The sequence below is a fragment of the Ranitomeya variabilis genome, chromosome 1, assembly GCF_051348905.1.
Source record: "Ranitomeya variabilis isolate aRanVar5 chromosome 1, aRanVar5.hap1, whole genome shotgun sequence".
NCBI lineage: Eukaryota > Metazoa > Chordata > Amphibia > Anura > Dendrobatidae > Ranitomeya > Ranitomeya variabilis.
This window is the reverse complement of record NC_135232.1, coordinates 912,645,393-912,670,738: the sequence shown is the minus strand read 5'-3', so window position 1 is coordinate 912,670,738 and position 25,346 is coordinate 912,645,393. Positions and strand designations below refer to the sequence as shown.

General features: G+C 46.4%; 3 non-coding genes and 52 pseudogenes across 3 annotated transcripts; all 55 read left to right on the top strand.

The window, feature by feature from the left end:
- Window positions 1-158: 158 nt before the first annotated feature.
- LOC143794353 (U2 spliceosomal RNA) lies at window positions 159-332 on the top strand (annotated as a pseudogene).
- A 175-nt stretch (window positions 333-507) lies between these two features.
- LOC143794407 (U2 spliceosomal RNA) lies at window positions 508-682 on the top strand (annotated as a pseudogene).
- Window positions 683-857: 175 nt separating this feature from the next.
- Window positions 858-1,031, top strand: LOC143796173 (U2 spliceosomal RNA; annotated as a pseudogene).
- A 176-nt stretch (window positions 1,032-1,207) lies between these two features.
- LOC143794720 (U2 spliceosomal RNA) lies at window positions 1,208-1,381 on the top strand (annotated as a pseudogene).
- Window positions 1,382-1,557: 176 nt separating this feature from the next.
- LOC143795518 (U2 spliceosomal RNA) lies at window positions 1,558-1,731 on the top strand (annotated as a pseudogene).
- Window positions 1,732-1,907: 176 nt separating this feature from the next.
- On the top strand, window positions 1,908-2,081 carry LOC143794696 (U2 spliceosomal RNA; annotated as a pseudogene).
- Window positions 2,082-2,257: 176 nt separating this feature from the next.
- On the top strand, window positions 2,258-2,431 carry LOC143795689 (U2 spliceosomal RNA; annotated as a pseudogene).
- A 176-nt stretch (window positions 2,432-2,607) lies between these two features.
- LOC143794422 (U2 spliceosomal RNA) lies at window positions 2,608-2,781 on the top strand (annotated as a pseudogene).
- Window positions 2,782-2,957: 176 nt separating this feature from the next.
- Window positions 2,958-3,131, top strand: LOC143795517 (U2 spliceosomal RNA; annotated as a pseudogene).
- Window positions 3,132-3,307: 176 nt separating this feature from the next.
- On the top strand, window positions 3,308-3,481 carry LOC143794695 (U2 spliceosomal RNA; annotated as a pseudogene).
- A 176-nt stretch (window positions 3,482-3,657) lies between these two features.
- Window positions 3,658-3,831, top strand: LOC143795516 (U2 spliceosomal RNA; annotated as a pseudogene).
- Window positions 3,832-4,007: 176 nt separating this feature from the next.
- On the top strand, window positions 4,008-4,181 carry LOC143794421 (U2 spliceosomal RNA; annotated as a pseudogene).
- A 176-nt stretch (window positions 4,182-4,357) lies between these two features.
- LOC143795515 (U2 spliceosomal RNA) lies at window positions 4,358-4,531 on the top strand (annotated as a pseudogene).
- Window positions 4,532-4,707: 176 nt separating this feature from the next.
- Window positions 4,708-4,881, top strand: LOC143794694 (U2 spliceosomal RNA; annotated as a pseudogene).
- A 176-nt stretch (window positions 4,882-5,057) lies between these two features.
- Window positions 5,058-5,231, top strand: LOC143795513 (U2 spliceosomal RNA; annotated as a pseudogene).
- A 176-nt stretch (window positions 5,232-5,407) lies between these two features.
- On the top strand, window positions 5,408-5,581 carry LOC143794420 (U2 spliceosomal RNA; annotated as a pseudogene).
- A 176-nt stretch (window positions 5,582-5,757) lies between these two features.
- On the top strand, window positions 5,758-5,931 carry LOC143795512 (U2 spliceosomal RNA; annotated as a pseudogene).
- A 176-nt stretch (window positions 5,932-6,107) lies between these two features.
- Window positions 6,108-6,281, top strand: LOC143794337 (U2 spliceosomal RNA; annotated as a pseudogene).
- Window positions 6,282-6,456: 175 nt separating this feature from the next.
- Window positions 6,457-6,631, top strand: LOC143794406 (U2 spliceosomal RNA; annotated as a pseudogene).
- A 175-nt stretch (window positions 6,632-6,806) lies between these two features.
- LOC143796172 (U2 spliceosomal RNA) lies at window positions 6,807-6,980 on the top strand (annotated as a pseudogene).
- Window positions 6,981-7,156: 176 nt separating this feature from the next.
- Window positions 7,157-7,330, top strand: LOC143794719 (U2 spliceosomal RNA; annotated as a pseudogene).
- A 176-nt stretch (window positions 7,331-7,506) lies between these two features.
- LOC143795511 (U2 spliceosomal RNA) lies at window positions 7,507-7,680 on the top strand (annotated as a pseudogene).
- Window positions 7,681-7,856: 176 nt separating this feature from the next.
- On the top strand, window positions 7,857-8,030 carry LOC143794693 (U2 spliceosomal RNA; annotated as a pseudogene).
- Window positions 8,031-8,206: 176 nt separating this feature from the next.
- On the top strand, window positions 8,207-8,380 carry LOC143796483 (U2 spliceosomal RNA; annotated as a pseudogene).
- Window positions 8,381-8,556: 176 nt separating this feature from the next.
- On the top strand, window positions 8,557-8,730 carry LOC143796038 (U2 spliceosomal RNA; annotated as a pseudogene).
- Window positions 8,731-8,906: 176 nt separating this feature from the next.
- LOC143795510 (U2 spliceosomal RNA) lies at window positions 8,907-9,080 on the top strand (annotated as a pseudogene).
- A 176-nt stretch (window positions 9,081-9,256) lies between these two features.
- LOC143795509 (U2 spliceosomal RNA) lies at window positions 9,257-9,430 on the top strand (annotated as a pseudogene).
- Window positions 9,431-9,606: 176 nt separating this feature from the next.
- LOC143796215 (U2 spliceosomal RNA) lies at window positions 9,607-9,757 on the top strand (annotated as a pseudogene).
- Window positions 9,758-9,955: 198 nt separating this feature from the next.
- Window positions 9,956-10,129, top strand: LOC143794506 (U2 spliceosomal RNA; annotated as a pseudogene).
- Window positions 10,130-10,305: 176 nt separating this feature from the next.
- On the top strand, window positions 10,306-10,479 carry LOC143795507 (U2 spliceosomal RNA; annotated as a pseudogene).
- A 176-nt stretch (window positions 10,480-10,655) lies between these two features.
- On the top strand, window positions 10,656-10,846 carry LOC143794593 (U2 spliceosomal RNA). Its single transcript, XR_013220427.1, has one exon. It is a non-coding gene; the product is annotated as a U2 spliceosomal RNA (small nuclear RNA).
- Window positions 10,847-11,005: 159 nt separating this feature from the next.
- Window positions 11,006-11,179, top strand: LOC143794505 (U2 spliceosomal RNA; annotated as a pseudogene).
- A 176-nt stretch (window positions 11,180-11,355) lies between these two features.
- Window positions 11,356-11,529, top strand: LOC143795506 (U2 spliceosomal RNA; annotated as a pseudogene).
- Window positions 11,530-11,705: 176 nt separating this feature from the next.
- On the top strand, window positions 11,706-11,857 carry LOC143796003 (U2 spliceosomal RNA; annotated as a pseudogene).
- A 198-nt stretch (window positions 11,858-12,055) lies between these two features.
- Window positions 12,056-12,229, top strand: LOC143796580 (U2 spliceosomal RNA; annotated as a pseudogene).
- A 176-nt stretch (window positions 12,230-12,405) lies between these two features.
- Window positions 12,406-12,579, top strand: LOC143795505 (U2 spliceosomal RNA; annotated as a pseudogene).
- A 176-nt stretch (window positions 12,580-12,755) lies between these two features.
- On the top strand, window positions 12,756-12,946 carry LOC143794728 (U2 spliceosomal RNA). Its single transcript, XR_013220432.1, has one exon. It is a non-coding gene; the product is annotated as a U2 spliceosomal RNA (small nuclear RNA).
- Window positions 12,947-13,105: 159 nt separating this feature from the next.
- LOC143794352 (U2 spliceosomal RNA) lies at window positions 13,106-13,279 on the top strand (annotated as a pseudogene).
- A 175-nt stretch (window positions 13,280-13,454) lies between these two features.
- On the top strand, window positions 13,455-13,629 carry LOC143794600 (U2 spliceosomal RNA; annotated as a pseudogene).
- Window positions 13,630-13,804: 175 nt separating this feature from the next.
- On the top strand, window positions 13,805-13,978 carry LOC143794504 (U2 spliceosomal RNA; annotated as a pseudogene).
- A 176-nt stretch (window positions 13,979-14,154) lies between these two features.
- Window positions 14,155-14,328, top strand: LOC143795504 (U2 spliceosomal RNA; annotated as a pseudogene).
- A 176-nt stretch (window positions 14,329-14,504) lies between these two features.
- Window positions 14,505-14,678, top strand: LOC143795795 (U2 spliceosomal RNA; annotated as a pseudogene).
- A 176-nt stretch (window positions 14,679-14,854) lies between these two features.
- LOC143794677 (U2 spliceosomal RNA) lies at window positions 14,855-15,028 on the top strand (annotated as a pseudogene).
- Window positions 15,029-15,204: 176 nt separating this feature from the next.
- LOC143795909 (U2 spliceosomal RNA) lies at window positions 15,205-15,378 on the top strand (annotated as a pseudogene).
- Window positions 15,379-15,554: 176 nt separating this feature from the next.
- LOC143795748 (U2 spliceosomal RNA) lies at window positions 15,555-15,706 on the top strand (annotated as a pseudogene).
- A 198-nt stretch (window positions 15,707-15,904) lies between these two features.
- Window positions 15,905-16,056, top strand: LOC143795746 (U2 spliceosomal RNA; annotated as a pseudogene).
- A 198-nt stretch (window positions 16,057-16,254) lies between these two features.
- On the top strand, window positions 16,255-16,445 carry LOC143794592 (U2 spliceosomal RNA). The gene has a single exon (XR_013220426.1). It is a non-coding gene; the product is annotated as a U2 spliceosomal RNA (small nuclear RNA).
- A 6,176-nt stretch (window positions 16,446-22,621) lies between these two features.
- LOC143796171 (U2 spliceosomal RNA) lies at window positions 22,622-22,795 on the top strand (annotated as a pseudogene).
- Window positions 22,796-22,971: 176 nt separating this feature from the next.
- On the top strand, window positions 22,972-23,145 carry LOC143796024 (U2 spliceosomal RNA; annotated as a pseudogene).
- Window positions 23,146-23,321: 176 nt separating this feature from the next.
- LOC143795503 (U2 spliceosomal RNA) lies at window positions 23,322-23,495 on the top strand (annotated as a pseudogene).
- Window positions 23,496-23,671: 176 nt separating this feature from the next.
- LOC143794692 (U2 spliceosomal RNA) lies at window positions 23,672-23,845 on the top strand (annotated as a pseudogene).
- Window positions 23,846-24,021: 176 nt separating this feature from the next.
- On the top strand, window positions 24,022-24,195 carry LOC143795502 (U2 spliceosomal RNA; annotated as a pseudogene).
- A 176-nt stretch (window positions 24,196-24,371) lies between these two features.
- On the top strand, window positions 24,372-24,545 carry LOC143794419 (U2 spliceosomal RNA; annotated as a pseudogene).
- A 175-nt stretch (window positions 24,546-24,720) lies between these two features.
- LOC143795501 (U2 spliceosomal RNA) lies at window positions 24,721-24,894 on the top strand (annotated as a pseudogene).
- Window positions 24,895-25,070: 176 nt separating this feature from the next.
- LOC143794351 (U2 spliceosomal RNA) lies at window positions 25,071-25,244 on the top strand (annotated as a pseudogene).
- Window positions 25,245-25,346: the final 102 nt, after the last annotated feature.

Genomic DNA, 25,346 nt, shown 5'->3' with positions numbered 1-25,346 from the left:
TGCGCACAGCTTGAACACATGCACACCGCAGAACTGTCATCGACAGAGCATCCAGAGTTTCTGGAAATGTCTTCCCTGCGGCAATCTTTTGCTATGTCTCCACAGTGGGTGTCGGTTGTAGGCCTTGGTGCGGCCCAAGTGGCAAACCATTTCTGATCATCTCTTCTCGGCCAAATGGCTCAAGATCAAGCGTAGTGTCTGTTCTTATTAGTTTAATATCTGATACGTCCCCTATTTGGGGACCATATATTAAATTGATTTTTGGAACAGGGAGCTGGAATTGGAGCTTGCTTTGTCACACGGAACCTTCACGGGGATGGAGGGTGTGGTTATGCAGATTCAAAACGCGTTGCGCACAGCTTGAACACATGCACACCGCAGAACTGTCATCGACAGAGCATCCAGAGTTTCTGGAAATGTCTTCCCTGTGGCAATCTTTTGCTACGTCTCCACAGTGGGTGTCGGTTGTAGGCCTTGGTGCGGCCCAATGGCAAACCATTTCTGATCATCTCTTCTCGGCCAAATGGCTCAAGATCAAGCGTAGTGTCTGTTCTTATTAGTTTAATATCTGATACGTCCCCTATTTGGGGACCATATATTAAATTGATTTTTGGAACAGGGAGCTGGAAATGGAGCTTGCTTTGTCACACGGAACCTTCACTGGGATGGAGGGTGTGGTTATGCAGATTCAAAATGCGTTGCGCACAGCTTGAACACATGCACACCGCAGAACTGTCATCGACAGAGCATCCAGAGTTTCTGGAAATGTCTTCCCTGCGGCAATCTTTTGCTACGTCTCCACAGTGGGTGTCGGTTGTAGGCCTTGGTGCGGCCCAAGTGGCAAAACATTTCTGATCATCTATTCTCGGCCAAATGGCTCAAGATCAAGCGTAGTGTCTGTTCTTATTAGTTTAATATCTGATACGTCCCCTATTTGGGGACCATATATTAAATGGATTTTTGGAACAGGGAGCTGGAAATGGAGCTTGCTTTGTCACACGGAACCTTCACGGGGATGGAGGGTGTGGTTATGCAGATTCAAAACGCGTTGCGCACAGCTTGAACACATGCACACCGCAGAACTGTCATCGATAGAGCATCCAGAGTTTCTGGAAATGTCTTCCCTGCCGCAATCTTTTGCTACGTCTCCACAGTGGGTGTCGGTTGTAGGCCTTGGTGCGGCCCAAGTGGCAAACCATTTCTGATCATCTCTTCTCGGCCAAATGGCTCAAGATCAAGCGTAGTGTCTGTTCTTATTAGTTTAATATCTGATACGTCCCCTATTTGGGGACCATATATTAAATGGATTTTTGGAACAGGGAGCTGGAAATGGAGCTTGCTTTGTCACACAGAACCTTCACGGGGATGGAGGGTGTGGTTATGCAGATTCAAAACGCGTTGCGCACAGCTTAAACACATGCACACCGCAGAACTGTCATCGATAGAGCATCCAGAGTTTCTGGAAATGTCTTCCCTGCGGCAATCTTTTGCTACGTCTCCACAGTGGGTGTCGGTTGTAGTCCTTGGTGCGGCCCAAGTGGCAAACCATTTCTGATCATCTCTTCTCGGCCAAATGGCTCAAGATCAAGCGTAGTGTCTGTTCTTATTAGTTTAATATCTGATACGTCCCCTATTTGGGGACCATATATTAAATGGATTTTTGGAACAGGGAGCTGGAAATGGAGCTTGCTTTGTCACACGGAACCTTCACGGGGATGGAGGGTGTGGTTATGCAGATTCAAAACGCGTTGCGCACAGCTTGAACACATGCACACCGCAGAACTGTCATCGACAGAGCATCCAGAGTTTCTGGAAATTTCTTCCCTGCGGCAATCTTTTGCTACGTCTCCACAGTGGGTGTCGGTTGTAGGCCTTGGTGCGGCCCAAGTGGCAAACCATTTCTGATCATCTCTTCTCGGCCAAATGGCTCAAGATCAAGCGTAGTGTCTGTTCTTATTAGTTTAATATCTGATACGTCCCCTATTTGGGGACCATATATTAAATGGATTTTTGGAACAGGGAGCTGGAAATGGAGCTTGCTTTGTCACACGGAACCTTCATGGGGATGGAGGGTGTGGTTATGCAGATTCAAAACGCGTTGCGCACAGCTTGAACACATGCACACCGCAGAACTGTCATCGACAGAGCATCCAGAGTTTCTGGAAATGTCTTCCCTGCGGCAATCTTTTGCTATGTCTCCACAGTGGGTGTCGGTTGTAGGCCTTGGTGCGGCCCAAGTGGCAAACCATTTCTGATCATCTCTTCTCGGCCAAATGGCTCAAGATCAAGCGTAGTGTCTGTTCTTATTAGTTTAATATCTGATACGTCCCCTATTTGGGGACCATATATTAAATGGATTTTTGGAACAGGGAGCTGGAAATTGAGCTTGCTTTGTCACACGGAACCTTCACGGGGATGGAGGGTGTGGTTATGCAGATTCAAAACGTGTTGCGCACAGCTTGAACACATGCACACCGCAGAACTGTCATCGATAGAGCATCCAGAGTTTCTGGAAATGTCTTCCCTGCGGCAATCTATTGCTACGTCTCCACAGTGGGTGTCGGTTGTAGGCCTTGGTGCGGCCCAAGTGGCAAACCATTTCTGATCATCTCTTCTCGGCCAAATGGCTCAAGATCAAGCGTAGTGTCTGTTCTTATTAGTTTAATATCTGATACGTCCCCTATTTGGGGACCATATATTAAATTGATTTTTGGAACAGAGAGCTGGAAATGGAGCTTGCTTTGTCACACGGAACCTTCACGGGGATGGAGGGTGTGGTTATGCAGATTCAAAACGCGTTGCGCACAGCTTGAACACATGCACACCGCAGAACTGTCATCGATAGAGCATCCAGAGTTTCTGGAAATGTCTTCCCTGCGGCAATCTTTTGCTACGTCTCCACAGTGGTTGTCGGTTGTAGTCCTTGGTGCGGCCCAAGTGGCAAACCATTTCTGATCATCTCTTCTCGGCCAAATGGCTCAAGATCAAGCGTAGTGTCTGTTCTTATTAGTTTAATATCTGATACGTCCCCTATTTGGGGACCATATATTAAATGGATTTTTGGAACAGGGAGCTGGAAATGGAGCTTGCTTTGTCACACGGAACCTTCACGGGGATGGAGGGTGTGGTTATGCAGATTCAAAACGCGTTGCGCACAGCTTGAACACATGCACACCGCAGAACTGTCATCGACAGAGCATCCAGAGTTTCTGGAAATGTCTTCCCTGCGGCAATCTTTTGCTACGTCTCCACAGTGGGTGTCGGTTGTAGGCCTTGGTGCGGCCCAAGTGGCAAACCATTTCTGATCATCTCTTCTCGGCCAAATGGCTCAAGATCAAGCGTAGTGTCTGTTCTTATTAGTTTAATATCTGATACGTCCCCTATTTGGGGACCATATATTAAATGGATTTTTGGAACAGGGAGCTGGAAATGGAGCTTGCTTTGTCACACGGAACCTTCATGGGGATGGAGGGTGTGGTTATGCAGATTCAAAACGCGTTGCGCACAGCTTGAACACATGCACACCGCAGAACTGTCATCGACAGAGCATCCAGAGTTTCTGGAAATGTCTTCCCTGCGGCAATCTTTTGCTATGTCTCCACAGTGGGTGTCGGTTGTAGGCCTTGGTGCGGCCCAAGTGGCAAACCATTTCTGATCATCTCTTCTCGGCCAAATGGCTCAAGATCAAGCGTAGTGTCTGTTCTTATTAGTTTAATATCTGATACGTCCCCTATTTGGGGACCATATATTAAATGGATTTTTGGAACAGGGAGCTGGAAATGGAGCTTGCTTTGTCACACGGAACCTTCACGGGGATGGAGGGTGTGGTTATGCAGATTCAAAACGTGTTGCGCACAGCTTGAACACATGCACACCGCAGAACTGTCATCGATAGAGCATCCAGAGTTTCTGGAAATGTCTTCCCTGCGGCAATCTATTGCTACGTCTCCACAGTGGGTGTCGGTTGTAGGCCTTGGTGCGGCCCAAGTGGCAAACCATTTCTGATCATCTCTTCTCGGCCAAATGGCTCAAGATCAAGCGTAGTGTCTGTTCTTATTAGTTTAATATCTGATACGTCCCCTATTTGGGGACCATATATTAAATTGATTTTTGGAACAGAGAGCTGGAAATGGAGCTTGCTTTGTCACACGGAACCTTCACGGGGATGGAGGGTGTGGTTATGCAGATTCAAAACGCGTTGCGCACAGCTTGAACACATGCACACCGCAGAACTGTCATCGATAGAGCATCCAGAGTTTCTGGAAATGTCTTCCCTGCGGCAATCTTTTGCTACGTCTCCACAGTGGTTGTCGGTTGTAGTCCTTGGTGCGGCCCAAGTGGCAAACCATTTCTGATCATCTCTTCTCGGCCAAATGGCTCAAGATCAAGCGTAGTGTCTGTTCTTATTAGTTTAATATCTGATACGTCCCCTATTTGGGGACCATATATTAAATGGATTTTTGGAACAGGGAGCTGGAAATGGAGCTTGCTTTGTCACACGGAACCTTCACGGGGATGGAGGGTGTGGTTATGCAGATTCAAAACGCGTTGCGCACAGCTTGAACACATGCACACCGCAGAACTGTCATCGACAGAGCATCCAGAGTTTCTGGAAATGTCTTCCCTGCGGCAATCTTTTGCTACGTCTCCACAGTGGGTGTCGGTTGTAGGCCTTGGTGCGGCCCAAGTGGCAAACCATTTCTGATCATCTCTTCTCGGCCAAATGGCTCAAGATCAAGCGTAGTGTCTGTTCTTATTAGTTTAATATCTGATACGTCCCCTATTTGGGGACCATATATTAAATGGATTTTTGGAACAGGGAGCTGGAAATGGAGCTTGCTTTGTCACACGGAACCTTCATGGGGATGGAGGGTGTGGTTATGCAGATTCAAAACGCGTTGCGCACAGCTTGAACACATGCACACCGCAGAACTGTCATCGACAGAGCATCCAGAGTTTCTGGAAATGTCTTCCCTGCGGCAATCTTTTGCTATGTCTCCACAGTGGGTGTCGGTTGTAGGCCTTGGTGCGGCCCAAGTGGCAAACCATTTCTGATCATCTCTTCTCGGCCAAATGGCTCAAGATCAAGCGTAGTGTCTGTTCTTATTAGTTTAATATCTGATACGTCCCCTATTTGGGGACCATATATTAAATGGATTTTTGGAACAGGGAGCTGGAAATGGAGCTTGCTTTGTCACACGGAACCTTCACGGGGATGGAGGGTGTGGTTATGCAGATTCAAAACGTGTTGCGCACAGCTTGAACACATGCACACCGCAGAACTGTCATCGATAGAGCATCCAGAGTTTCTGGAAATGTCTTCCCTGCGGCAATCTATTGCTACGTCTCCACAGTGGGTGTCGGTTGTAGGCCTTGGTGCGGCCCAAGTGGCAAACCATTTCTGATCATCTCTTCTCGGCCAAATGGCTCAAGATCAAGCGTAGTGTCTGTTCTTATTAGTTTAATATCTGATACGTCCCCTATTTGGGGACCATATATTAAATTGATTTTTGGAACAGAGAGCTGGAAATGGAGCTTGCTTTGTCACACGGAACCTTCACGGGGATGGAGGGTGTGGTTATGCAGATTCAAAACGCGTTGCGCACAGCTTGAACACATGCACACCGCAGAACTGTCATCGACAGAGCATCCAGAGTTTCTGGAAATGTCTTCCCTGCTGCAATCTTTTGCTACGTCTCCACAGTGGGTGTCGGTTGTAGGCCTTGTTGCGGCCCAAGTGGCAAACCATTTCTGATCATCTCTTCTCGGCCAAATGGCTCAAGATCAAGCGTAGTGTCTGTTCTTATTAGTTTAATATCTGATACGTCCCCTATTTGGGGACCATATATTAAATGGATTTTTGGAACAGGGAGCTGGAAATGGAGCTTGCTTTGTCACACGGAACCTTCACGGGGATGGAGGGTGTGGTTATGCAGATTCAAAACGCGTTGCGCACAGCTTGAACACATGCACACCGCAGAACTGTCATCGACAGAGCATCCAGAGTTTCTGGAAATGTCTTCCCTGCGGCAATCTTTTGCTATGTCTCCACAGTGGGTGTCGGTTGTAGGCCTTGGTGCGGCCCAAGTGGCAAACCATTTCTGATCATCTCTTCTCGGCCAAATGGCTCAAGATCAAGCGTAGTGTCTGTTCTTATTAGTTTAATATCTGATACGTCCCCTATTTGGGGACCATATATTAAATTGATTTTTGGAACATGGAGCTGGAATTGGAGCTTGCTTTGTCACACGGAACCTTCACGGGGATGGAGGGTGTGGTTATGCAGATTCAAAACGCGTTGCGCACAGCTTGAACACATGCACACCGCAGAACTGTCATCGACAGAGCATCCAGAGTTTCTGGAAATGTCTTCCCTGTGGCAATCTTTTGCTACGTCTCCACAGTGGGTGTCGGTTGTAGGCCTTGGTGCGGCCCAATGGCAAACCATTTCTGATCATCTCTTCTCGGCCAAATGGCTCAAGATCAAGCGTAGTGTCTGTTCTTATTAGTTTAATATCTGATACGTCCCCTATTTGGGGACCATATATTAAATTGATTTTTGGAACAGGGAGCTGGAAATGGAGCTTGCTTTGTCACACGGAACCTTCACTGGGATGGAGGGTGTGGTTATGCAGATTCAAAATGCGTTGCGCACAGCTTGAACACATGCACACCGCAGAACTGTCATCGACAGAGCATCCAGAGTTTCTGGAAATGTCTTCCCTGCGGCAATCTTTTGCTACGTCTCCACAGTGGGTGTCGGTTGTAGGCCTTGGTGCGGCCCAAGTGGCAAAACATTTCTGATCATCTATTCTCGGCCAAATGGCTCAAGATCAAGCGTAGTGTCTGTTCTTATTAGTTTAATATCTGATACGTCCCCTATTTGGGGACCATATATTAAATGGATTTTTGGAACAGGGAGCTGGAAATGGAGCTTGCTTTGTCACACGGAACCTTCACGGGGATGGAGGGTGTGGTTATGCAGATTCAAAACGCGTTGCGCACAGCTTGAACACATGCACACCGCAGAACTGTCATCGATAGAGCATCCAGAGTTTCTGGAAATGTCTTCCCTGCCGCAATCTTTTGCTACGTCTCCACAGTGGGTGTCGGTTGTAGGCCTTGGTGCGGCCCAAGTGGCAAACCATTTCTGATCATCTCTTCTCGGCCAAATGGCTCAAGATCAAGCGTAGTGTCTGTTCTTATTAGTTTAATATCTGATACGTCCCCTATTTGGGGACCATATATTAAATGGATTTTTGGAACAGGGAGCTGGAAATGGAGCTTGCTTTGTCACACAGAACCTTCACGGGGATGGAGGGTGTGGTTATGCAGATTCAAAACGCGTTGCGCACAGCTTAAACACATGCACACCGCAGAACTGTCATCGATAGAGCATCCAGAGTTTCTGGAAATGTCTTCCCTGCGGCAATCTTTTGCTTCGTCTCCACAGTGGGTGTCGGTTGTAGTCCTTGGTGCGGCCCAAGTGGCAAACCATTTCTGATCATCTCTTCTCGGCCAAATGGCTCAAGATCAAGCGTAGTGTCTGTTCTTATTAGTTTAATATCTGATACGTCCCCTATTTGGGGACCATATATTAAATGGATTTTTGGAACAGGGAGCTGGAAATGGAGCTTGCTTTGTCACACGGAACCTTCACGGGGATGGAGGGTGTGGTTATGCAGATTCAAAACGCGTTGCGCACAGCTTGAACACATGCACACCGCAGAACTGTCATCGACAGAGCATCCAGAGTTTCTGGAAATTTCTTCCCTGCGGCAATCTTTTGCTACGTCTCCACAGTGGGTGTCGGTTGTAGGCCTTGGTGCGGCCCAAGTGGCAAACCATTTCTGATCATCTCTTCTCGGCCAAATGGCTCAAGATCAAGCGTAGTGTCTGTTCTTATTAGTTTAATATCTGATACGTCCCCTATTTGGGGACCATATATTAAATGGATTTTTGGAACAGGGAGCTGGAAATGGAGCTTGCTTTGTCACACGGAACCTTCATGGGGATGGAGGGTGTGGTTATGCAGATTCAAAACGCGTTGCGCACAGCTTGAACACATGCACACCGCAGAACTGTCATCGATAGAGCATCCAGAGTTTCTGGAAATGTCTTCCCTGCCGCAATCTTTTGCTACGTCTCCACAGTGGGTGTCGGTTGTAGGCCTTGGTGCGGCCCAAGTGGCAAACCATTTCTGATCATCTCTTCTCGGCCAAATGGCTCAAGATCAAGCATAGTGTCTGTTCTTATTAGTTTAATATCTGATACGTCCCCTATTTGGGGACCATATATTAAATGGATTTTTGGAACAGGGAGCTGGAAATGGAGCTTGCTTTGTCACACGGAACCTTCACGGGGATGGAGGGTGTGGTTATGCAGATTCAAAACGCGTTGCGCACAGCTTGAACACATGCACACCGCAGAACTGTCATCGATAGAGCATCCAGAGTTTCTGGAAATGTCTTCCCTGCGGCAATCTTTTGCTACGTCTCCACAGTGGGTGTCGGTTGTAGGCCTTGGTGCGGCCCAAGTGGCAAACCATTTCTGATCATCTCTTCTCGGCCAAATGGCTCAAGATCAAGCGTAGTGTCTGTTCTTATTAGTTTAATATCTGATACGTCCCCTATTTGGGGACCATATATTAAATTGATATTTGGAACAGGGAGCTGGAAATGGAGCTTGCTTTGTCACACGGAACCTTCACGGGGATGGAGGGTGTGGTTATGCAGATTCAAAACGCGTTGCGCACAGCTTGAACACATGCACACCGCAGAACTGTCATCGACAGAGCATCCAGAGTTTCTGGAAATGTCTTCCCTGCGGCAATCTTTTGCTACGTCTCCACAGTGGGTGTCGGTTGTAGGCCTTGGTGCGGCCCAAGTGGCAAACCATTTCTGATCATCTCTTCTCGGCCAAATGGCTCAAGATCAAGCGTAGTGTCTGTTCTTATTAGTTTAATATCTGATACGTCCCCTATTTGGGGACCATATATTAAATGGATTTTTGGAACAGGGAGCTGGAAATGGAGCTTGCTTTGTCACACGGAACCTTCACGGGGATGGAGGGTGTGGTTATGCAGATTCAAAACGCGTTGCGCACAGCTTGAACACATGCACACCGCAGAACTGTCATCGACAGATCATTCAGAGTTTCTGGAAATGTCTTCCCTGCGGCAATCTTTTGCTATGTCTCCACAGTGGGTGTCGGTTGTAGGCCTTGGTGCGGCCCAAGTGGCAAACCATTTCTGATCATCTCTTCTCGGCCAAATGGCTCAAGATCAAGCGTAGTGTCTGTTCTTATTAGTTTAATATCTGATACGTCCCCTATTTGGGGACCATATATTAAATGGATTTTTGGAACAGGGAGCTGGAAATGGAGCTTGCTTTGTCACACGGAACCTTCACGGGGATGGAGGGTGTGGTTATGCAGATTCAAAACGCGTTGCGCACAGCTTGAACACATGCACACCGCAGAACTGTCATCGATAGAGCATCCAGAGATTCTGGAAATGTCTTCCCTGCGGCAATCTTTTGCTACGTCTCCACAGTGGGTGTCGGTTGTAGGCCTTGGTGCGGCCCAAGTGGCAAACCATTTCTGATCATCTCTTCTCGGCCAAATGGCTCAAGATCAAGCGTAGTGTCTGTTCTTATTAGTTTAATATCTGATACGTTCCCTATTTGGGGACCATATATTAAATTGATTTTTGGACAGGGAGCTGGAAATGGAGCTTGCTTTGTCACACGGAACCTTCACGGGGATGGAGGGTGTGGTTATGCAGATTCAAAACGCGTTGCGCACAGCTTGAACACATGCACACCGCAGAACTGTCATCAACAGAGCATCCAGAGTTTCTGGAAATGTCTTCCCTGCGGCAATCTTTTGCTACGTCTCCACAGTGGGTGTCGGTTGTAGGCCTTGGTGCGGCCCAAGTGGCAAACCATTTCTGATCATCTCTTCTCGGCCAAATGGCTCAAGATCAAGCGTAGTGTCTGTTCTTATTAGTTTAATATCTGATACGTCCCCTATTTGGGGACCATATATTAAATTGATTTTTGGAACAGGGAGCTGGAAATGGAGCTTGCTTTGTCACACGGAACCTTCACGGGGATGGAGGGTGTGGTTATGCAGATTCAAAACGCGTTGCGCACAGCTTGAACACATGCACACCGCAGAACTGTCATCGACAGAGCATCCAGAGTTTCTGGAAATGTCTTCCTTGCGGCAATCTTTTGCTATGTCTCCACAGTGGGTGTCGGTTGTAGGCCTTGGTGCGGCCCAAGTGGCAAACCATTTCTGATAATCTCTTCTCGGCCAAATGGCTCAAGATCAAGCGTAGTGTCTGTTCTTATTAGTTTAATATCTGATACGTCCCCTATTTGGGGACCATATATTAAATGGATTTTTGGAACAGGGAGCTGGAAATGGAGCTTGCTTTGTCACACGGAACCTTCACGGGGATGGAGGGTGTGGTTATGCAGATTCAAAACGCGTTGCGCACAGCTTGAACACATGCACACCGCAGAACTGTCATCGATAGAGCATCCAGAGTTTCTGGAAATGTCTTCCCTGCGGCAATCTTTTGCTACGTCTCCACAGTGGGTGTCGGTTGTAGGCCTTGGTGCGGCCCAAGTGGCAAACCATTTCTGATCATCTCTTCTCGGCCAAATGGCTCAAGATCAAGCGTAGTGTCTGTTCTTATTAGTTTAATATCTGATACGTCCCCTATTTGGGGACCATATATTAAATGGATTTTTGGAACAGGGAGCTGGAAATGGAGCTTGCTTTGTCACACGGAATCTTCACTGGGATGGAGGGTGTGGTTATGCAGATTCAAAACGCGTTGCGCACAGCTTGAATACATGCACACCGCATAACTGTCATCGACAGAGCATCCAGAGTTTCTGGAAATGTCTTCCCTGCGGCAATCTTTTGCTACGTCTCCACAGTGGGTGTCGGTTGTAGGCCTTGGTGCGGCCCAAGTGGCAAAACATTTCTGATCATCTCTTCTCGGCCAAATGGCTCAAGATCAAGCGTAGTGTCTGTTCTTATTAGTTTAATATCTGATACGTCCCCTATTTGGGGACCATATATTAAATTGATTTTTGGAACAGGGAGCTGGAAATGGAGCTTGCTTTGTCACACGGAACCTTCACGGGGATGGAGGGTGTGGTTATGCAGATTCAAAACGCGTTGCGCACAGCTTGAACACATGCACACCGCAGAACTGTCATCGATAGAGCATCCAGAGTTTCTGGAAATGTCTTCCCTGCGGCAATCTTTTGCTACGTCTCCACAGTGGGTGTCGGTTGTAGGCCTTGGTGCGGCCCAAGTGGCAAACCATTTCTGATCATCTCTTCTCGGCCAAATGGCTCAAGATCAAGCGTAGTGTCTGTTCTTATTAGTTTAATATCTGATACGTCCCCTATTTGGGGACCATATATTAAATGGATTTTTGGAACAGGGAGCTGGAAATGGAGCTTGCTTTGTCACACGGAACCTTCACGGGGATGGAGGGTGTGGTTATGCAGATTCAAAACGCGTTGCGCACAGCTTGAACACATGCACACCGCAGAACTGTCATCGACAGAGCATCCAGAGTTTCTGGAAATGTCTTCCCTGTGGCAATCTTTTGCTACGTCTCCACAGTGGGTGTCGGTTGTAGGCCTTGGTGCGGCCCAAGTGGCAAACCATTTCTGATCATCTCTTCTCGGCCAAATGGCTCAAGATCAAGCGTAGTGTCTGTTCTTATTAGTTTAATATCTGATACGTCCCCTATTTGGGGACCATATATTAAATGGATTTTTGGAACAGGGAGCTGGAAATGGAGCTTGCTTTGTCACACGGAACCTTGACGGGGACGGAGGGTGTGGTTATGCAGATTCAAAATGCGTTGCGCACAGCTTGAACACATGCACACCGCAGAACTGTCATCGACAGAGCATCCAGAGTTTCTGGAAATGTCTTCCCTGCGGCAATCTTTTGCTATGTCTCCACAGTGGGTGTCGGTTGTAGGCCTTGGTGCGGCCCAAGTGGCAAACCATTTCTGATCATCTCTTCTCGGCCAAATGGCTCAAGATCAAGCGTAGTGTCTGTTCTTATTAGTTTAATATCTGATACGTCCCCTATTTGAGGACCATATATTAAATGGATTTTTGGAACAGGGAGCTGGAAATGGAGCTTGCTTTGTCACACGGAACCTTCACGGGGATGGAGGGTGTGGTTATGCAGATTCAAAATGCGTTGCGCACAGCTTGAACACATGCACACCGCAGAACTGTCATCGACAGAGCATCCAGAGTTTCTGGAAATGTCTTCCCTGCGGCAATCTTTTGCTACATCTCCACAGTGGGTGTCGGTTGTAGGCCTTGGTGTGGCCCAAGTGGCAAACCATTTCTGATCATCTCTTCTCGGCCAAATGGCTCAAGATCAAGCGTAGTGTCTGTTCTTATTAGTTTAATATCTGATACGTCCCCTATTTGGGGACCATATATTAAATGGATTTTTGGAACAGGGAGCTGGAAATGGAGCTTGCTTTGTCACACGGAACCTTCACGGGGATGGAGGGTGTGGTTATGCAGATTCAAAACGCGTTGCGCACAGCTTGAACACATGCACACCGCAGAACTGTCATCGATAGAGCATCCAGAGTTTCTGGAAATGTCTTCCCTGCGGCAATCTTTTGCTACGTCTCCACAGTGGGTGTCGGTTGTAGGCCTTGGTGCGGCCCAAGTGGCAAACCATTTCTGATCATCTCTTCTCGGCCAAATGGCTCAAGATCAAGCGTAGTGTCTGTTCTTATTAGTTTAATATCTGATACGTCCCCTATTTGGGGACCATATATTAAATGGATTTTTGGAACAGGGAGCTGGAAATGGAGCTTGCTTTGTCACACGGAATCTTCACGGGGATGGAGGGTGTGGTTATGCAGATTCAAAACGCGTTGCGCACAGCTTGAACACATGCACACCGCAGAACTGTCATCGATAGAGCATCCAGAGTTTCTGGAAATGCCTTCCCTGCGGCAATCTTTTGCTACGTCTCCACAGTGGGTGTCGGTTGTAGGCCTTGGTGCGGCCCAAGTGGCAAACCATTTCTGATCATCTCTTCTCGGCCAAATGGCTCAAGATCAAGCGTAGTGTCTGTTCTTATTAGTTTAATATCTGATACGTCCCCTATTTGGGGACCATATATTAAATTGATTTTTGGAACAGGGAGCTGGAATTGGAGCTTGCTTTGTCACACGGAACCTTCACGGGGATGGAGGGTGTGGTTATGCAGATTCAAAACGCGTTGCGCACAGCTTGAACACATGCACACCGCAGAACTGTCATCGACAGAGCATCCAGAGTTTCTGGAAATGTCTTCCCTGCGGCAATCTTTTGCTACGTCTCCACAGTGGGTGTCGGTTGTAGGCCTTGGTGCGGCCCAATGGCAAACCATTTCTGATCATCTCTTCTCGGCCAAATGGCTCAAGATCAAGCGTAGTGTCTGTTCTTATTAGTTTAATATCTGATACGTCCCCTATTTGGGGACCATATATTAAATGGATTTTTGGAACAGGGAGCTGGAAATGGAGCTTGCTTTGTCACACGGAACCTTCACTGGGATGGAGGGTGTGGTTATGCAGATTCAAAACGCGTTGCGCACAGCTTGAACACATGCACACCGCAGAACTGTCATCGACAGAGCATCCAGAGTTTCTGGAAATGTCTTCCCTGCGGCAATCTTTTGCTACGTCTCCACAGTGGGTGTCGGTTGTAGGCCTTGGTGCGGCCCAAGTGGCAAAACATTTCTGATCATCTCTTCTCGGCCAAATGGCTCAAGATCAAGCGTAGTGTCTGTTCTTATTAGTTTAATATCTGATACGTCCCCTATTTGGGGACCATATATTAAATTGATTTTTGGAACAGGGAGCTGGAAATGGAGCTTGCTTTGTCACACGGAACCTTCACGGGGATGGAGGGTGTGGTTATGCAGATTCAAAACGCGTTGCGCACAGCTTGAACACATGCACACCGCAGAACTGTCATCGATAGAGCATCCAGAGTTTCTGGAAATGTCTTCCCTGCGGCAATCTTTTGCTACGTCTCCACAGTGGGTGTCGGTTGTAGGCCTTGGTGCGGCCCAAGTGGCAAACCATTTCTGATCATCTCTTCTCGGCCAAATGGCTCAAGATCAAGCGTAGTGTCTGTTCTTATTAGTTTAATATCTGATACGTCCCCTATTTGGGGACCATATATTAAATGGATTTTTGGAACAGGGAGCTGGAAATGGAGCTTGCTTTGTCACACGGAACCTTCACGGGGATGGAGGGTGTGGTTATGCAGATTCAAAACGCGTTGCGCACAGCTTGAACACATGCACACCGCAGAACTGTCATCGACAGAGCATCCAGAGTTTCTGGAAATGTCTTCCCTGCGGCAATCTTTTGCTACGTCTCCACAGTGGGTGTCGGTTGTAGGCCTTGGTGCGGCCCAAGTGGCAAACCATTTCTGATCATCTCTTCTCGGCCAAATGGCTCAAGATCAAGCGTAGTGTCTGTTCTTATTAGTTTAATAGCTGATACGTCCCCTATTTGGGGACCATATATTAAATGGATTTTTGGAACAGGGAGCTGGAAATGGAGCTTGCTTTGTCACACGGAACCTTCACGGGGATGGAGGGTGTGGTTATGCAGATTCAAAACGCGTTGCGCACAGCTTGAACACATGCACACCGCAGAACTGTCATCGACAGAGCATCCAGAGTTTCTGGAAATGTCTTCCCTGCGGCAATCTTTTGCTACATCTCCACAGTGGGTGTCGGTTGTAGGCCTTGGTGCGGCCCAAGTGGCAAACCATTTCTGATCATCTCTTCTCGGCCAAATGGCTCAAGATCAAGCGTAGTGTCTGTTCTTATTAGTTTAATATCTGATACGTCCCCTATTTGGGGACCATATATTAAATGGATTTTTGGAACAGGGAGCTGGAAATGGAGCTTGCTTTGTCACACGGAACCTTCATGGGGATGGAGGGTGTGGTTATGCAGATTCAAAATGCGTTGCGCACAGCTTGAACACATGCACACCGCAGAACTGTCATCGACAGAGCATCCAGAGTTTCTGGAAATGTCTTCCCTGCGGCAATCTTTTGCTACGTCTCCACAGTGGGTGTCGGATGTAGGCCTTGGTGCGGCCCAAGTGGCAAACCATTTCTGATCATCTCTTCTCGGCCAAATGGCTCAAGATCAAATGTAGTGTCTGTTCTTATTAGTTTAATATCTGATACGTCCCCTATTTGGGGACCATATATTAACTGGATTTTTGGAACAGGGAGCTGGAAATGGAGCTTGCTTTGTCACGCGGAACCTTCACGGGGATGGAGGGTGTGGTTATGCAGATTCAAAACGCGTTGCGCACAGCTTGAACACATGCACACCGCAGAACTGTCATCGATAGAGCATCCAGAGTTTCTGGAAATGTCTTCCCTGCGGCAATCTTTTGCTACGTCTCCACAGTTGGTGTCGGTTGTAGGCCTTGGTGCGGCCCAAGTGGCAAACCATTTCTGATCATCTCTTCTCGGCCAAATGGCTCAAGATCAAGCGTAGTGTCTGTTCTTATTAGTTTAATATCTGATACGTCCCCTATTCGGGGACCATATATTAAATGGATTTTTGGAACAGGGAGCTGGAAATGGAGCTTGCTTTGTCACACAGAACCTTTACGGGGATGGAGGGTGTGGTTATGCAGATTCAAAATGCGTTGCGCACAGCTTGAACACATGCACACCGTAGAACTGTCATCGACAGAGCATCCAGAGTTTCTGGAAATGTCTTCCCTGCGGCAATCTTTTGCTACGTCTCCACAGTGGGTGTCGGTTGTAGGCCTTGGTGCGGCCCAAGTGGCAAACCATTTCTGATCATCTCTTCTCGGCCAAATGGCTCAAGATCAAGCGTAGTGTCTGTTCTTATTAGTTTAATATCTGATACGTCCCCTATTCGGGGACCATATATTAAATGGATTTTTGGAACAGGGAGCTGGAAATGGAGCTTGCTTTGTCACACAGAACCTTTACGGGGATGGAGGGTGTGGTTATGCAGATTCAAAATGCGTTGCGCACAGCTTGAACACATGCACACCGTAGAACTGTCATCGACAGAGCATCCAGAGTTTCTGGAAATGTCTTCCCTGCGGCAATCTTTTGCTACGTCTCCACAGTGGGTGTCGGTTGTAGGCCTTGGTGCGGCCCAAGTGGCAAACCATTTCTGATCATCTCTTCTCGGCCAAATGGCTCAAGATCAAGCGTAGTGTCTGTTCTTATTAGTTTAATATCTGATACGTCCCCTATTTGGGGACCATATATTAAATGGATTTTTGGAACAGGGAGCTGGAAATGGAGCTTGCTTTGTCACACGGAATCTTCACTGGGATGGAGGGTGTGGTTATGCAGATTCAAAACGCGTTGCGCACAGCTTGAACACATGCACACCGCAGAACTGTCATCGACAGAGCATCCAGAGTTTCTGGAAATGTCTTCCCTGCGGCAATCTTTTGCTACGTCTCCACAGTGGGTGTCGGTTGTAGGCCTTGGTGCGGCCCAAGTGGCAAAACATTTCTGATCATCTCTTCTCGGCCAAATGGCTCAAGATCAAGCGTAGTGTCTGTTCTTATTAGTTTAACCCCTTCCCGACATTTGACGTACTATCCCGTCGAGGTGGGGTGGGCCCCCATGACCGCCGACGGGATAGTACGTCATACGCGATCGGCCGCGCTCACGGGGGGAGCGCGGCCGATCGCGGCCGGGTGTCAGCTGCATATCGCAGCTGACATCCGGCACTATGTGCCAGGAGCGGTCACGGACCGCCCCCGGCACATTAACCCCCGGCACACCGCGATCAAACATGATCGCGGTGTACCGGCGGTACAGGGAAGCATCGCGCAGGGAGGGGGCTCCCTGCGTGCTTCCCTGAGACGATCGGTACAAGGTGATGTACTCACCTCGTACCGAACGTCTTCTCCCTGCAGGCCCCGGATCCAAAATGGCCGAGGGGCTGTATCCGGGTCCTGCAGGGAGCACTTCCGGGTCGGAGCAGGCTGCAGATGAAAGCTGCAGCCTGCTCCGATGAAAGGATGATCGCCGATCTCATAGAGTGCTGTGCACACTATCAGATCTGCGATCTGTGATGTCCCCCCCTGGGACAAAGTAAAAAAGTAAAAAAAAAAATTTCCACATGTGTAAAAAAAAAAAAAAAAAAATTCCTAAATAAATAATAATAAAAAAAAAAATATTATTCCCATAAATACATTTCTTTATCTAAAAAAAACAAACAAAAACAATAAAAGTACACATATTTAGTATCGCCGCGTCCGTAACGACCCAACCTATAAAACTGGCCCACTAGTTAACCCCTTCAGTAAACACCGTAAGAAAAAAAAAAAAAAACGAGGCAAAAAACAACGCTTTATTACCATACCGCCGAACAAAAAGTGGAATAACACGCGATCAAAAAGACGGATATAAATAACCATGTTACCGCTGAAAACGTCATCTTGTCCCGCAAAAAACGAGCCGCCATACAGCATCATCAGCAAAAAAATAAAAAAGTTATAGTCCTCAGAATAAAGCGATGCCAAAATAATTATTTTTTCTATAAAATAGTTTTTATCGTATAAAAGCGTCAAAACATAAAAAAATGATATAAATGAGATATCGCTGTAATCGTACTGACCCGACGAATAAAACTGCTTTATCAATTTTACCAAACGCAGAACGGTATAAACGCCTCTCCCAAAAGAAATTCATGAATAGCTGGTTTTTGGTTATTCTGCCTCACAAAAATCGGAATAAAAAGTGATAAAAAATGGTCACGTGTCCGAAAATGTTACCAATAAAAACGTCAACTCGTCCCGCAAAAAACAAGACCTCACATGACTCTGTGGACCAAAATGTGGAAAAATTGTAGGTCTCAAAATGTGGAGACGCAAAAACTTTTTTGCTATAAAAAGCGTCTTTTAGTCTGGTTTCACACTTGCGTTTTTATCTGCATGCGTTTTTTAAAAAAACCGCATGTGTGAAAAAATGCATGTAAACGCGGTAAAACGCATGCGTTTTTATAGAAAAACACAAGAAAACAAGAAAAAAAAAAAAACCCTAACCCTACCCCTAACCCTACCCCTAACCTGAAATACGTGGCACTGAAATACGTGGCACTGAAATATACGTTTAAATACGTATATACGTATATAAGTGCCACGATATTTCAGTGGCCACGTATTTAAGTGCCACGTATTTAAGTGCCACGTATTTCAGTGCCACGTATTTCAGTGCCACGTATTTCAGTGCCACGTATTTCAGTGCCACGTATTTACGTGCCACGTATTTTTCAGTGCCTGAAATACGTGGCACTGAAATACGTGGCACTGAAATACGTGGCACTGAAATATCGTGGCACTGAAATATCGTGGCACTGAAGTATTTACGTGCCACGTATTTTTCAGTGCCTGAAATACGTGGCACTGAAATACGTGGCACTGAAATATCGTGGCACTGAAATACGTGGCACTTAAATACGTGGCACTTAAATACGTGGCACTTAAATACGTGGCACTTAAATACGTGGCTCTTAAATACGTGGCACTTATATACGTGGCACTTATATACGTGGCACTTATGACTGTCAGAAAATGTTCAGTAAACGGTTAGGGGTGAGGTTAGGGGTAGGGTTTCAGGTAGAATTGGGGAGATTCCACTGTTCAGGCACATCAGGGGCTCTCCAAACGCGACATGGCGTCCAATCTCAATTCCAGCCAATTCTGCGTTGAAAAAGTAAAACAGTGCTCCTTCCCTTCCGAGCTCTCCCGTGCGTCCAAAAAGGGGTTTACCCCAACATATGGGGTATCAGCGTACTAGGGACAAATTGAACAACAACTTCTGGGGTCCAAGTTCTCTTGTTATCCTTGGGAAAATAAAAATTTGGGGGGCTAAAAATCATTTTTGTGGGAAAAAAAATATGTTTTATTTTCACGGCTCTGCGTTGTAAACTGTAGTGAAACACTTGGGGGTTCAAAGTTCTCACAACACATCTAGATAAGTTCCTTGGGAGGTCTAGTTTCCAATATGGGGTCACTTGTGGGGGGTTTGTACTATTTGGGTACATCAGGGGCTCTGCAAATGCAACGTGACGCCTGCAGACCAATCCATTTAAGTCTGCATTCCAAATGGCGCTCCTTCCCTTCCGAGCTCTGTCATGCGCCCAAACAGTGGTTCCCCCCCACATAGGGGGTATCAGCGTACTCAGGACAAATTGGACAACAACGTTTAGGGTCCAATTTATCCTGATACCCTTGTGAAAATACAAAACTGGGGGCTAAAAAATCATTTTTGTGAAAAAAAAATAATAATTTTTATTTTCACGGCTCTGCGTTATAAACTGTAGTGAAACACTTGGGGGTTCAAAGTTCTCACAACACATCTAGATAAGTTCCTTGGGGGGTCTAGTTTCCAATATGGGGTCACTTGTGGGGGGTTTGTACTGTTTGGGTACATCAGGGGCTCTGCAAATGCAACGTGACGCCTGCAGACCAATCCATTTAAGTCTGCATTCCAAATGGCGCTCCTTCCCTTCCGAGCTCTGTCATGCGCCCAAACAGTGGTTCCCCCCCACATAGGGGGTATCAGCGTACTCAGGACAAATTGGACAACAACGTTTAGGGTCCAATTTATCCTGATACCCTTGTGAAAATACAAAACTGGGGGCTAAATTTCATTTTTGTGAAAAAAAAAAAAAAATTATTTTCACGGCTCTGCGTTATAAACTGTAGTGAAACACTTGGTGGTTCAAAGTTCTCACAACACATCTAGATAAGTTCCTTGGGGGGTCTAGTTTCCAATATGGGGTCACTTGTGGGGGGTTTGTACTGTTTGGGTACATCAGGGGCTCTGCAAATGCAACGTGACGCCTGCAGACCAATCCATTTAAGTCTGCATTCCAAATGGCGCTCCTTCCCTTCCGAGCTCTGTCATGCGCCCAAACAGTGGTACCCCCCCACATATGGTGTATCAGCGTACTCAGGACAAATTGGACAACAACTTTTGGGGTCCAATTTATCCTGATACCCTTGTAAAAATACAAAACTGGGGGCTAAAAAATCATTTTTGTGAAAAAAAAAATAATTTTTATTTTCACGGCTCTGCGTTATAAACTGTAGTGAAACACTTGGGGGTTCAAAGCTCTCAAAACACATCTAGATAAGTTCCTTAGGGGGTCTACTTTCCAAAATGGTGTCACTTGTGGGGGGGTTTAATGTTTAGGCACATCAGGGGCTCTCCAAACGCAACATGGCATCCCATCTTAATTCCAGTCAATTTTGCATTGAAAAGTAAAATAGCGCTTCTTCCCTTCTGAGCTCTGCTATGCGCCCAAACAATGGTTTACACCCACATATGGGGTATCGTCGTACTCAGGACAAATTGCACAACAACTTTTGTGGTCTAATTTCTTCTCTTACCCTTGGGGAAATAAAAAAATGGGGGTTAAAAGATCATTTTTGTGAAAAAATATGATTTTTTATTTTTACGGCTCTGCATTATAAACTTCTGTGAAGCACTTGTTGGGTCAAAGTGCTCAACACACATCTAGATAAGTTCCTTAAGGGGTCTACTTTCCAAAATGGTGTCACTCGTGGGGGGTTTCAATGTTTAGGCACATCAGGGGCTCTCCAAACGCAACATGGCGTCCCATCTCAATTCCAGTCAATTTTGCATTGAAAAGTCAAATGGCGCTCCTTCCCTTCTGAGCTCTGCCCTGCGCCCAAACAATGGTTTACACCCACATATGGGGTATCAGTGTACTCAGGACAAATTGCACAACAATTTTTGGGGTCCAATTTCTTCTCTTACCCTTGGGAAAATAAAAAATTGGGGGTGAAAAGATCATTTTTGTGAAAAAATATGATTTTTTATTTTTTTACGGCTCTGCATTATAAACTTCTGTGAAGCACTTGGTGGGTCAAAGTGCTCACCACACATCTAGATAAGTTCCTTAGGGGGTCTACTTTCCAAAATGGTGTCACTTGTTAGGGGTTTCAATGTTTAGGCACATCAAGGGCTCTCTAAATGCAACATGGCGTCCCATCTCAATTCCAGTCAATTTTGCATTGAAAAGTCAAATGGCGCTCCTTCCCTTCCGAGCTCTGCCCTGCGCCCAAACAATGGTTTACACCCACATATGGGGTATCAGCGTACTCAGGACAAATTGCACAACAATTTTTGGGGTCCAATTTCTTCTCTCACCCTTGGGAAAATTAAAAAATTGGGGGTGAAAAGATCATTTTTGTGAAAAAATATGATTTTTTATTTTTACGGCTCTGCATTATAAACTTCTGTAAAGCACTTGTTGGGTCAAAGTGCTCACCACACATCTAGATAAGTTCCTTAGGGGGTCTACTTTCCAAAATGGTGTCACTTGTTAGGGGTTTCAATGTTTAGGCACATCAGGGGCTCTCCAAATGCAACATGGCGTCCCATCTCAATTCCAGTCAATTTTGCATTGAAAAGTCAAATGGCGCTCCTTTGCTTCCAAGCTCTGCCATGCGCCCAAACTGTGGTTTACCCCCACATATGGGGTATCAGCGTACTCAGGACAAATTGTACAACAACTTTTGGGGTCTATTTTCTCCTGTTACCCTTGGTAAAATAAAACAAATTGGAGCTGAAATAAATTTTGTGTGAAAAAAAGTTAAATGTTCATTTTTATTTAAACATTCCAAAAATTCCTGTGAAACACCTGAAGGGTTAATAAACTTCTTGAAAGTGGTTTTGAGTACCTTGAGGGGTGCAGTTTTTAGAATGGTGTCACACTTGGGTATTTTCTATCATATAGACCCGTCAAAATGACTTCAAATGAGATGTGGTCCCTAAAAAAAAATGGTGTTGTAAAAATGAGAAATTGCTGGTCAACTTTTAACCCTTATAACTCCGTCAGAAAAAAAAATTTTGGTTCCAAAATTGTGCTGATGTAAAGTAGACATGTGGGAAATGTTATTTATTAAGTATTTTGTGTGACATATGTCTGTGATTTAAGGGCATAAAAATTCAAAGTTGGAAAATTGCGAAATTTTCAACATTTTCGCCAAATATTCGTTTTTTTCACAAATAAACGCAAGTTATATCGAAGAAATTTTACCACTAACATGAAGTACAATATGTCACGAGAAAACAATGTCAGAATCGCCAAGATCCGTTGAAGCGTTCCAGAGTTATAACCTCATAAAGGGACAGTGGTCAGAATTGTAAAAATTGGCCCGGTCATTAACGTGCAAACCACCCTTGGGGGTGAAGGGGTTAATATCTGATACGTCCCCTATTTGGGGACCATATATTAAATTGATTTTTGGAACAGGGAGCTGGAAATGGAGCTTGCTTTGTCACACGGAACCTTCACTGGGATGGAGGGTGTGGTTATGCAGATTCAAAACGCGTTGCGCACAGCTTGAACACATGCACACCGCAGAACTGTCATCGACAGAGCATCCAGAGTTTCTGGAAATGTCTTCCCTGCGGCAATCTTTTGCTACGTCTCCACAGTGGGTGTCGGTTGTAGGCCTTGGTGCGGCCCAAGTGGCAAAACATTTCTGATCATCTATTCTCGGCCAAATGGCTCAAGATCAAGCGTAGTGTCTGTTCTTATTAGTTTAATATCTGATACGTCCCCTATTTGGGGACCATATATTAAATGGATTTTTGGAACAGGGAGCTGGAAATGGAGCTTGCTTTGTCACACGGAACCTTCACGGGGATGGAGGGTGTGGTTATGCAGATTCAAAACGCGTTGCGCACAGCTTGAACACATGCACACCGCAGAACTGTCATCGATAGAGCATCCAGAGTTTCTGGAAATGTCTTCCCTGCCGCAATCTTTTGCTACGTCTCCACAGTGGGTGTCGGTTGTAGGCCTTGGTGCGGCCCAAGTGGCAAACCATTTCTGATCATCTCTTCTCGGCCAAATGGCTCAAGATCAAGCGTAGTGTCTGTTCTTATTAGTTTAATATCTGATACGTCCCCTATTTGGGGATCATATATTAAATGGATTTTTGGAACAGGGAGCTGGAAATGGAGCTTGCTTTGTCACACAGAACCTTCACGGGGATGGAGGGTGTGGTTATGCAGATTCAAAACGCGTTGCGCACAGCTTAAACACATGCACACCGCAGAACTGTCATCGATAGAGCATCCAGAGTTTCTGGAAATGTCTTCCCTGCGGCAATCTTTTGCTACGTCTCCACAGTGGGTGTCGGTTGTAGTCCTTGGTGCGGCCCAAGTGGCAAACCATTTCTGATCATCTCTTCTCGGCCAAATGGCTCAAGATCAAGCGTAGTGTCTGTTCTTATTAGTTTAATATCTGATACGTCCCCTATTTGGGGACCATATATTAAATGGATTTTTGGAACAGGGAGCTGGAAATGGAGCTTGCTTTGTCACACGGAACCTTCACGGGGATGGAGGGTGTGGTTATGCAGATTCAAAACGCGTTGCGCACAGCTTGAACACATGCACACCGCAGAACTGTCATCGACAGAGCATCCAGAGTTTCTGGAAATGTCTTCCCTGCGGCAATCTTTTGCTACGTCTCCACAGTGGGTGTCGGTTGTAGGCCTTGGTGCGGCCCAAGTGGCAAACCATTTCTGATCATCTCTTCTCGGCCAAATGGCTCAAGATCAAGCGTAGTGTCTGTTCTTATTAGTTTAATATCTGATACGTCCCCTATTTGGGGACCATATATTAAATGGATTTTTGGAACAGGGAGCTGGAAATGGAGCTTGCTTTGTCACACGGAACCTTCATGGGGATGGAGGGTGTGGTTATGCAGATTCAAAACGCGTTGCGCACAGCTTGAACACATGCACACCGCAGAACTGTCATCGACAGAGCATCCAGAGTTTCTGGAAATGTCTTCCCTGCGGCAATCTTTTGCTATGTCTCCACAGTGGGTGTCGGTTGTAGGCCTTGGTGCGGCCCAAGTGGCAAACCATTTCTGATCATCTCTTCTCGGCCAAATGGCTCAAGATCAAGCGTAGTGTCTGTTCTTATTAGTTTAATATCTGATACGTCCCCTATTTGGGGACCATATATTAAATGGATTTTTGGAACAGGGAGCTGGAAATGGAGCTTGCTTTGTCACACGGAACCTTCACGGGGATGGAGGGTGTGGTTATGCAGATTCAAAACGTGTTGCGCACAGCTTGAACACATGCACACCGCAGAACTGTCATCGATAGAGCATCCAGAGTTTCTGGAAATGTCTTCCCTGCGGCAATCTATTGCTACGTCTCCACAGTGGGTGTCGGTTGTAGGCCTTGGTGCGGCCCAAGTGGCAAACCATTTCTGATCATCTCTTCTCGGCCAAATGGCTCAAGATCAAGCGTAGTGTCTGTTCTTATTAGTTTAATATCTGATACGTCCCCTATTTGGGGACCATATATTAAATTGATTTTTGGAACAGAGAGCTGGAAATGGAGCTTGCTTTGTCACACGGAACCTTCACGGGGATGGAGGGTGTGGTTATGTAGATTCAAAACGCGTTCGCACAGCTTGAACACATGCACACCGCAGAACTGTCATCGACAGAGCATCCAGAGTTTCTGGAAATGTCTTCCCTGCTGCAATCTTTTGCTACGTCTCCACAGTGGGTGTCGGTTGTAGGCCTTGTTGCGGCCCAAGTGGCAAACCATTTCTGATCATCTCTTCTCGGCCAAATGGCTCAAGATCAAGCGTAGTGTCTGTTCTTATTAGTTTAATATCTGATACGTCCCCTATTTGGGGACCATATATTAAATGGATTTTTGGAACAGGGAGCTGGAAATGGAGCTTGCTTTGTCACACGGAACCTTCACGGGGATGGAGGGTGTGGTTATGCAGATTCAAAACGCGTTGCGCACAGCTTGAACACATGCACACCGCAGAACTGTCATCGACAGAGCATCCAGAGTTTCTGGAAATGTCTTCCCTGCGGCAATCTTTTGCTATGTCTCCACAGTGGGTGTCGGTTGTAGGCCTTGGTGCGGCCCAAGTGGCAAACCATTTCTGATCATCTCTTCTCGGCCAAATGGCTCAAGATCAAGCGTAGTGTCTGTTCTTATTAGTTTAATATCTGATACGTCCCCTATTTGGGGACCATATATTAAATTGATTTTTGGAACAGGGAGCTGGAATTGGAGCTTGCTTTGTCACACGGAACCTTCACGGGGATGGAGGGTGTGGTTATGCAGATTCAAAACGCGTTGCGCACAGCTTGAACACATGCACACCGCAGAACTGTCATCGACAGAGCATCCAGAGTTTCTGGAAATGTCTTCCCTGTGGCAA